The 8,577-nt window shown below is 32.5% G+C and overlaps 1 long non-coding RNA gene across 1 annotated transcript; it reads right to left on the reverse strand.

Moving 5' to 3' along the window:
* Positions 1–1,698, reverse strand: LOC127853629 (uncharacterized). The gene is made up of 3 exons (XR_008036702.1): positions 1,608–1,698; positions 727–837; positions 1–270 (listed from the first exon to the last, which is right to left on the reverse strand). It is a non-coding gene; the product is annotated as an uncharacterized LOC127853629 (long non-coding RNA).
* Positions 1,699–8,577: the final 6,879 nt, after the last annotated feature.

An 8,577-nucleotide genomic window follows, 5' to 3' on the forward strand; every position in this document is an offset into this window, starting at 1 on the left:
TTATTCTAGATATCTTTATTTCAGAGCAATGTATTTTCATTCATGGTTCCTTTAACAAGAGCAATTCAACACCCATCAAAGTATAACCGTTCGAATGATGCACATAACGGGCCTGGTACATCGCGGACATAACTCGGTGGTCCGTGCACACTGGTCACACACCGCCAGATGGCTGCAGGGTAGTAGTAACATGATGCTCGGTCTCTGCTTGCACGTAAGGCACAACAGTGAAGATGATAAGGCGGGAAGGTTTCCTGGGGCCCTAAATCTCTTGAAGAAAGGAAAAAATGTTTTATGTTAAGGATGTTCTTGGCATAATTTAATTATAAACATATTAAATCATATTAATCCGATTTCGATAGAATTCGTATAAATCTTTAAAATGTCTGCATACACGTGTTGAAGAGGCTAAATGTAAATTGCTTTTAGTGTTGTAATGTCCGAAACACCCTTAATATATTACCGCGTTTCTTTTACAATGGTGTAGGTCTCAAATAGCCATTTGCAATACAATCTACAAATTTACGGTTTTGTTGTAGAGGCCAAATCGCCCTGCCGCCATTTAATTCAATTTAATTGATAAGTACACAAAGAAAGACACATATTTTAGTTGGTATTTAGTTACTGTTGAGATATTGATTAAAAAGTCAACTGTCCAAGAAAAATAGCATATATAATAATATATAACCACGAGCAGCAGTGACAGTTTGTTTGATCATTTTATACCTGAACAGGTGGTTGTTGATTTCTTTCCATCACCATCAGCTACCATACTTGAATCGTCTGTGTTCAAAGACAGTGGCAGTACACTTGGTGTGAAAAATTCCCAGCCATGTCCTGAAACAAATGTTAAATATTATTAACCTGATAGTATGAATGTTTTTACTTTCTTAGCTTCTTTACATCATACTATGTAAAGAATATAAGAAAGTTTTAACGATGCTATTATAATAAGTATACAAACAAAGTATATGACAAATTTTGTACAGTACTGGAATGGTCAGCCTCTGTCAATTTAGTAGTGAGATGACAACTCGACTTGTTCTATTATCAAAGCGTGTTTTAACTATAATTTACCCTCCGTATTATACGGCGGCCGAGACGATTTTTTATGAGAATTAAGGAAAATCAACGTGATCCGGTAACTATATGTCCTATGCAAATCATACCATACAATGACCTGTATGAAGAGGAATTGATGAGCCCGTGTTTCGATATCCGACCGACAATTATAAATACTAAACACAATCGTTGTCAAATAGCATAAAATAAAAAGGATTTGTTTCACTTTATGTGAAGGTCATATTATCATTTCATCCGAGCGTATGTTTGTACATATTTTTACTCGTGGCTCAGGCGACTAATGAGATGATAATACGAAAGTGTCATAGTTGTTACCAGTGTAATGCGTAAATATATATAGTAATGAAATCACGAGTAACTCTAGGGAGAGAATATTACCATGTTATAATCGAGGCTCAATATACATTTTCAAACGTGTCACCAAAATCAATAAAGCGTGTTGGAATTGCTACATTGTCTTATTTGTGATAATGGAACATAACAATTACTAGTTTAAAAAGTTATTAGTGAAAACATGCGCGTACCTTTGTGATGATTCAACTTCATTCCGACATAATTGCGTGTATCTATTTTTAGTGTGCTTGGCCTATGTTTTTCATTGTTGTATTAGTAAAGAAGTTTAAGTGATGATTATACATGCCACTTTAAACAGATGTTCATTTATCATATACGATTTAAAAATATTGTGTAACGTGTCGTAATCTAACAATTATCAAATCGTTTGAAACGTCTTAATCAATAAATATTTATGGTCAGCCCAGGATAAATACACGTTGTAAACCTTTCGAGTAAAAGTGTTCTGAAATGTTTTCCCGGTATTTTTTTCTGCAGAGTCTCATTTTCGTAAAGTTAGTAGTTCGCCATATTATGCATTTTTGTATGTATTGATAGCGCACCACTACTCGATGCATTTTTAATCTCATTCGGATACAAACGACGAAAATGTTCATTTGGCGTCATGCCACTACTTCATGTGTAATGCGGCAAAGGCAGGTATAATGTAACCGGCTTGTTTTAGATAACAGCCATACTATATACAAAGTGGTTAAATACATCACGAGACGATAGTGCAGACGAACATTGATACAGGATTTCATATTGATCTTAGTCCGCCTTGCAACATACAAACCTGGTTAGTCAGACACACACAATTATCATTTTAGAAAATGCGACTGCGTAGTTTCGTTAAGCAAATGAATACATGTGCCTTTAGAAATGGGAACCCATTTTACATTGAATTTAAAAAGATCACGATGATTCATTATTGTATGTATCTGTACTGCGTGTATGAATGACATGTTACAAAAAGTATGAACTTCTATCAAAATCTTTTCTTCAACACAAGAACATACCGAATTCCGTATGTCTTTCTAATTATATAAGCAAAGTATATCAAGTCAAATTGTGTTAACGTTAAAATAAACAGGAACTAGGAAAATAAATATCATAAATCACAAACCCATTAATTACAACTCGTAGAACAACAAAGTACATGGCGTATGGCTAAACTAGATATATAATGCAGTGCCTTCCCCAGGATTTTTTTCAGGCGCCCCGGGGCCGAGCGGGGGTGGGTTCGGGAGGGGTGTCCCCTTTCGACGTTGATTTTTTTTTATTTTAACGTGTCAATTCACGTTCTGTGGTGCGTTATAACTCAAAGAAAAACAGCGTCAAAAGACGTCATTTGGTGCGCTATGACTCTTCAAAAAAATCCCCCAGTCATTTAAAAATATATTTTTTTATATTGTTTAATTGTTTTAAAACTTTTCTGCACATATAGTAAAATCCCGACTCGAACGATTCTCCAATACATCCGTTTCAACCCGACTCTATTACTGTATACTTACTTTTTTCAAGTTTCTATTTATTACCCGATAATCCCGTTTACTCCGTTTTTATCAATCTCTTCCTGGTAAATATTTACGATAAAAGCTTTCAGTTATTTCTTTAACACAAACCTTGCAATTTTTTAAGTGACTATTTATAGATTTGATGAAATATTGCCTCTGAATATGCGTCAATCCCCTGACCTGTTGTGCGCTTGTTAAAACGCTCAATACACGCCATTTGTATGCAATAGACGCGACGTTGTACATGCTGCATAATTTTTGCGCTCTTTTTAATTGAGAAAAAGATTCGACACAAAATAAATTTGCACTGCTAATTTGAAGCAAAAATATTTAACGTTGCGGTAACATTTACATTCGGAAGTGTGTTTCGGATTAAAAACGCGTTAACATCGACTTACGGGAATGGGTTTCGGATTACAAATTTAATTATTCCCATTTGAGATTTCAACAAATATTAACCGTTGCGTTATAAATTCAACGATAATTTGTTTAAACACTTTACGAGTCGAATAAATGTTTTGACGGAATTATGCATGAAATTCACGTTGTCCACGAGGATCACGGCCGGTTGCCATCATCAGTCTTCTAACTATCGATTATCGGACGAAACATTTACAAGTGTGCGTAATTAATTCAACGAAAATTTGTTAAAGCGCATAACGTGTCGAATAAATGTCAGAAAAACGAGGTGAATCAGCTCTATAAATGGACATGTTGAAATATACATGTACTGGAATTAAATAAATTGTTATCACATAATTGTAACTGGGAGTCATTTGCACAACTTACTCGCTATAATAATTAATTGTTTACCACTTGCAATTAATTTCTCGTATTAATGAGTCATAGGTAACACTTGTTTACAGTAAAAAGGTGTGATGATGATGCCCGAAACCGTCTTTAATGTTCTGTACTGTACTAATTACCGGTTTTATATTACTCAAATGGTACAACTTCTTGCTAATCAAGCTGCGATAAACTCTTACCGGTACTTCATGCCCGACGTCAATCAAAAATAATGGTCGATAGTTAACCCCGCCCTCATAAGCATTCGCGTAACCGATTGGACGATGAACTTCACAGTTTAACGACTGGAAAGTTACAAGATACATCCTTTTCAGCATTTAAATGACCGTGTAATGTGGCTAGAATAATCGATACGCGCGTCATGCTATTCTCTTATCAGTGGATTATCCATTACCCCATGTGGTGTTTATGGCGATTACTTGTGAAAGTAGGTACCGAGTGCTCTTTTAAAACAGGGAATATTGATACACTGATAGGGAAACCTTGATTTTTTGGACAATCTCCACTTTCTTTTACTGAAGAATACACTGATCGGAAAATTTCAAGCGCCCCGGGGACTCTGATTTCGAAATTCAAGCGCCCCGGCAAGGGGCGCTTAAATGGCCTATTACGTAGTCTAAACATCTTCATTCTTTAAAATTCTTAATAAACTAAGACGAATTCACATTCAATTATTGAAATAATATTCTTGTAGCACCATATTTGGTGTATTTTGAGGTTTATCCTTCTATTAACCTTTGACGAGATATCTTGTTTAATAATTTACATTTCAAATAATCAAGATAATGATGGTACAATTTGCGAAGGAAATATCTTTATAATACCTGCATAATTTAACCTAAAGATCAAACATAAACAAAAATTGCGGCGGGTATATTTGATCGGCATCGTAATGAATAACTCACCTTCCTTTGTGTCATATTGCATGTATTAATAAACGACGTATCACACATTGTGCATGATTATTTTACGATGTATTAAACAATGTTAAGATTTCTACATGTATATGATTTTTTTTTGAGGAGACGAGAATGATATACCTGTAAAATATATTCAATATTACAATGACTTTAAGAATCTAATCAAATTTGCTAAAACCTTCCTTATTTAAATTGATTTTGAACTTTTATGTTACGAGGTATGTTTTCAGTTACAATTTAATATTTTGTTTATTAAAGTTTAAGGTTTGGGGGCCCTAAAACCAGTTTGAATCCTCAAAAATAATCTTTGCATAGACCGTTTGAAGTCGGATGATATATTTGTGTTCGTGTTTGTCGTTTAATTTTGTCCTGTGCTTTTTTGTTGAACAATCGTTCTAACCAACTTTAAATATTAAACAGGACGTCGTTATGATGATAAGAATTGCCTATGCAATTCAACTGCAGGTTATCTGTGTATCTAGTTGAATTGTTACTATTTAACCTTACAAATCAGCAAATCACAAAACTTGTTTGTAACATTTATTATATTGATAAACATTCCACGCGCCACTATTAAAACTGTCATAGTTTTTGGAATTAGACAAACGAAAAACACATTTTTAAAAACTATTCATTATCAAGTACATGTATAAGCTTCAACTAATACTCGCTGTTAACTGTGCGTGCACTCGCTCGGTTTAAAAGGACGTTAAGCGGTAGTAAAATTATTTGTAAGCTGAACCACTACATTGTTCAAACATAAACACTTCGTCATACTGCAAACAATACTGAAATCGTTAAGCATAATGTCACGTGACGAATATTTTATGAAGCTTTACGTATTGGGTAACACTTTGAACTATGATTAGATATGTCTTTGCTCGAGCGTTTGTTACACAGCATTTATCGTCACAAGAGTGTTCACAGGAAAATTAATATACACACTTTAAGAGTGGTTTTATGACTGACAAACACTTATGATTCTAGTCAAGTGTTTGCGTTTCCGTTCGAAACGGAAGAAGGAGGATACATGCTTACATTGAGAATGAACAAAATAACAGTGACTATAACAGTTTGGGTAACCTCCACAAGACAGTTGAAAACGTCCAAGACGAATATAAGTTAGAAAACACTTGGAGAAAATGGGCCAATTTGAACAATTTGACTAAATGGTTTTAAAAATGAAACACCACAGAAATAATGTGATTAAGTGTAAATGAATTTATGAATGTTTATATGAATTAATATCATTCTGATGACAAAATATTTAAAGCATTATAATGACAAAACATTTCAAACATGTTCTTTGTGTTCTGCAAAGTGTGTACTCTACAAAAATATTCAAACGTTTTTTTTTTCTTTTCTACCAAGTGTACACAAACCACAAATAGCTTCAATTTGAAACAAATGCTTACTGTATCCGTGTCACATTTAGGCTATGAGAAAACTTAAACGTTTTGTATTTTGTATTATTTCAACATCATGAAATTATTGTTTATGTATGTTATTAATATAGTCAAGGATTATTTTAAAAAATGTAGTAGCATATGTCGCAGGATATATAGGAATAATGAAAATCAAGAAAACATTGTTTTTTATTAAGGCATGTAATAATTTACAGTACTATGCATGTTCATGACGAAACATACAGCAAAATATACAAAAAAGATTGAAACTGGGGTAATCTCCTAAAACAGTCCTCGAAAATCACGTCGGGATTAAACCGACTGAATGAGGCGTCGAACCATTTAGCCCTGTATTCATTACTAAGATACAAGAGTAAATGAAAATAAACCTCATATCATTTTCAAATAAAAAACCAATAATTGTTTTTCAAATAAAAAAGAAACCAAATAATCTAAAGTCGATTTCATTCCAATTTAATTACTCATTGGAAAAATATAGGAGAAACAGAAAAAAAACCCTCTATAAGGCACACTTAAAGTAAGTTAATACAAAAAGAAATACAAATGTCATGATACATAATTCAAACATGCGATAGAGCAAAACATAAAAACACAATTCACGTATGTAGAAATAGGTTATGTTTAACACATATTAAAATAAACTTTTTTCCAAATAATTTGTACTTTTTGTGTTATTTGTACCAAACTTAACCAAGAACATAAATTTAATAGTAATAAACTGATTGTGTTACTTCTAACATAAAATGTACTAAACGCATATTATTGCATTATTATTATTTTATGAATACATGCCATTTTGTCTTGTAAAATAAATAAATGTTGTGATGTATTTTGGTGTCAACTGTTCGTTCGGAATGCCCGTCAACCAGTGTAACCCCCTGTGCTTTCCAATAATTGTTCAAAGGCAACGACCCAGATTTAAAATATTTTGTCGGTTTAAGTTTGCTTTGCATAAATTTTCGCGTGCTTAATTTTCCAATAAACAACAAAAGCATCACTTTCCTAATAATTTGCTTAACAATTTTACTGAAGGGTTTTGAAAATAAAACACAACCGAAATGCTGTGGTTAAGTGTGAAAGAACGGATGAATGCATGAATGAATGAGTAAATGCAATTCTAATGACAAAACATGTCAAACATGTTCTTTATTTTGTGCTTAGTGTATGCTCAACACATATATCTTCAATTTGAAAGGAATTCTAACTGTATCCATGTCACATTTAGGCCATGACAAAAAATAAACATTTTTTATTTACAAATTTTTTAAACATAAAAAAATTATTAATTATGTATGTTCTTACTTTACAATGACATGTATAGGATCAATGATTATTGAACAAATGTAATAGCATATGTCACATAATATATAGGAATAATGAAAATCCAGAAACATTTCAAGAGAGAAATTGCTATTAAACCACGCTAGCTTTAAATTCAAGGCAGTTTAACTATCAACAATACAATACAGGTCGAAACATACATTAAAATATATAAAATAAAAATGATTGAAACTGGGGAAATCTCCTAAAACGGTCCAGGAAAACCACTTTGGGATTAAACCGATTGAATGAGGCGTCGAACCATTTCGCCCTGTATTAATCACTAGCATACACGAGTAAATGAAAATAAAACTCATATAATTGTTGTTCAAACCAAAACAATCATTTTTGTTAAAATCAAAAAGAAAACAAAGAAACTAAAGTCGATTTTATTCCAATTGAATTGCTTTTTCGTAAACTATGCACTAGGAGCAACAGAAAAATCCTTCCTTAGGCACACATTAATTAAGTAAATACAATAAAGAAATACAAAAGTCATGATACAATAATTAAAAAATTCGATAGAGCAAAACATAAGAACAAAATTCACGTACGCAGAAAAAGGTAATGTTTTACACGTATTAAGTGATAATGTCAAACATACACATACATACTGTTTCAATGGCATGGCTACGTTTTTCATTCACAAATAATTTATTAATAACTCTTAATGATCAGATTGTATCTTTTCATTTAATATTATCTCGGTTTCCATAAGATATAATGTTTTCAAACAAATATTAAAAGGAGCATAAAGCACCAAACTATATACTATGTACGCGGAATTTCACAACAGAGCCTATATCAGTTACCACAACGCTTTCATTTTTATTGCAAATTGTTTGTTGACTTCAATCGTACATACAATCGATTTGTTTGACTGTTTTAAAATTTATTGACGAAACACATAGGCGTTCCATTCCAATGACTTGAAAGATGTATTTATCCGACCTCATCACTGATACGGGCTTTACTGTGGAACGGCTCAGATATTTTGTTAATATATTTATGACCATATTGTTCAGCTTTGTTATTTATTGATGATTTTAGTAAAACATTGTTGTGAATTAGTTACTATTTTTGTTGCGCGGAAACAAAGTAATTAGACAATGTTATATTATTCGTGAAAAGGCAACACACCACCTTTTATATTTGCAATAGTTCAGATAC

This window comes from Dreissena polymorpha, chromosome 12 (assembly GCF_020536995.1).
Source record: "Dreissena polymorpha isolate Duluth1 chromosome 12, UMN_Dpol_1.0, whole genome shotgun sequence".
NCBI lineage: Eukaryota > Metazoa > Mollusca > Bivalvia > Myida > Dreissenidae > Dreissena > Dreissena polymorpha.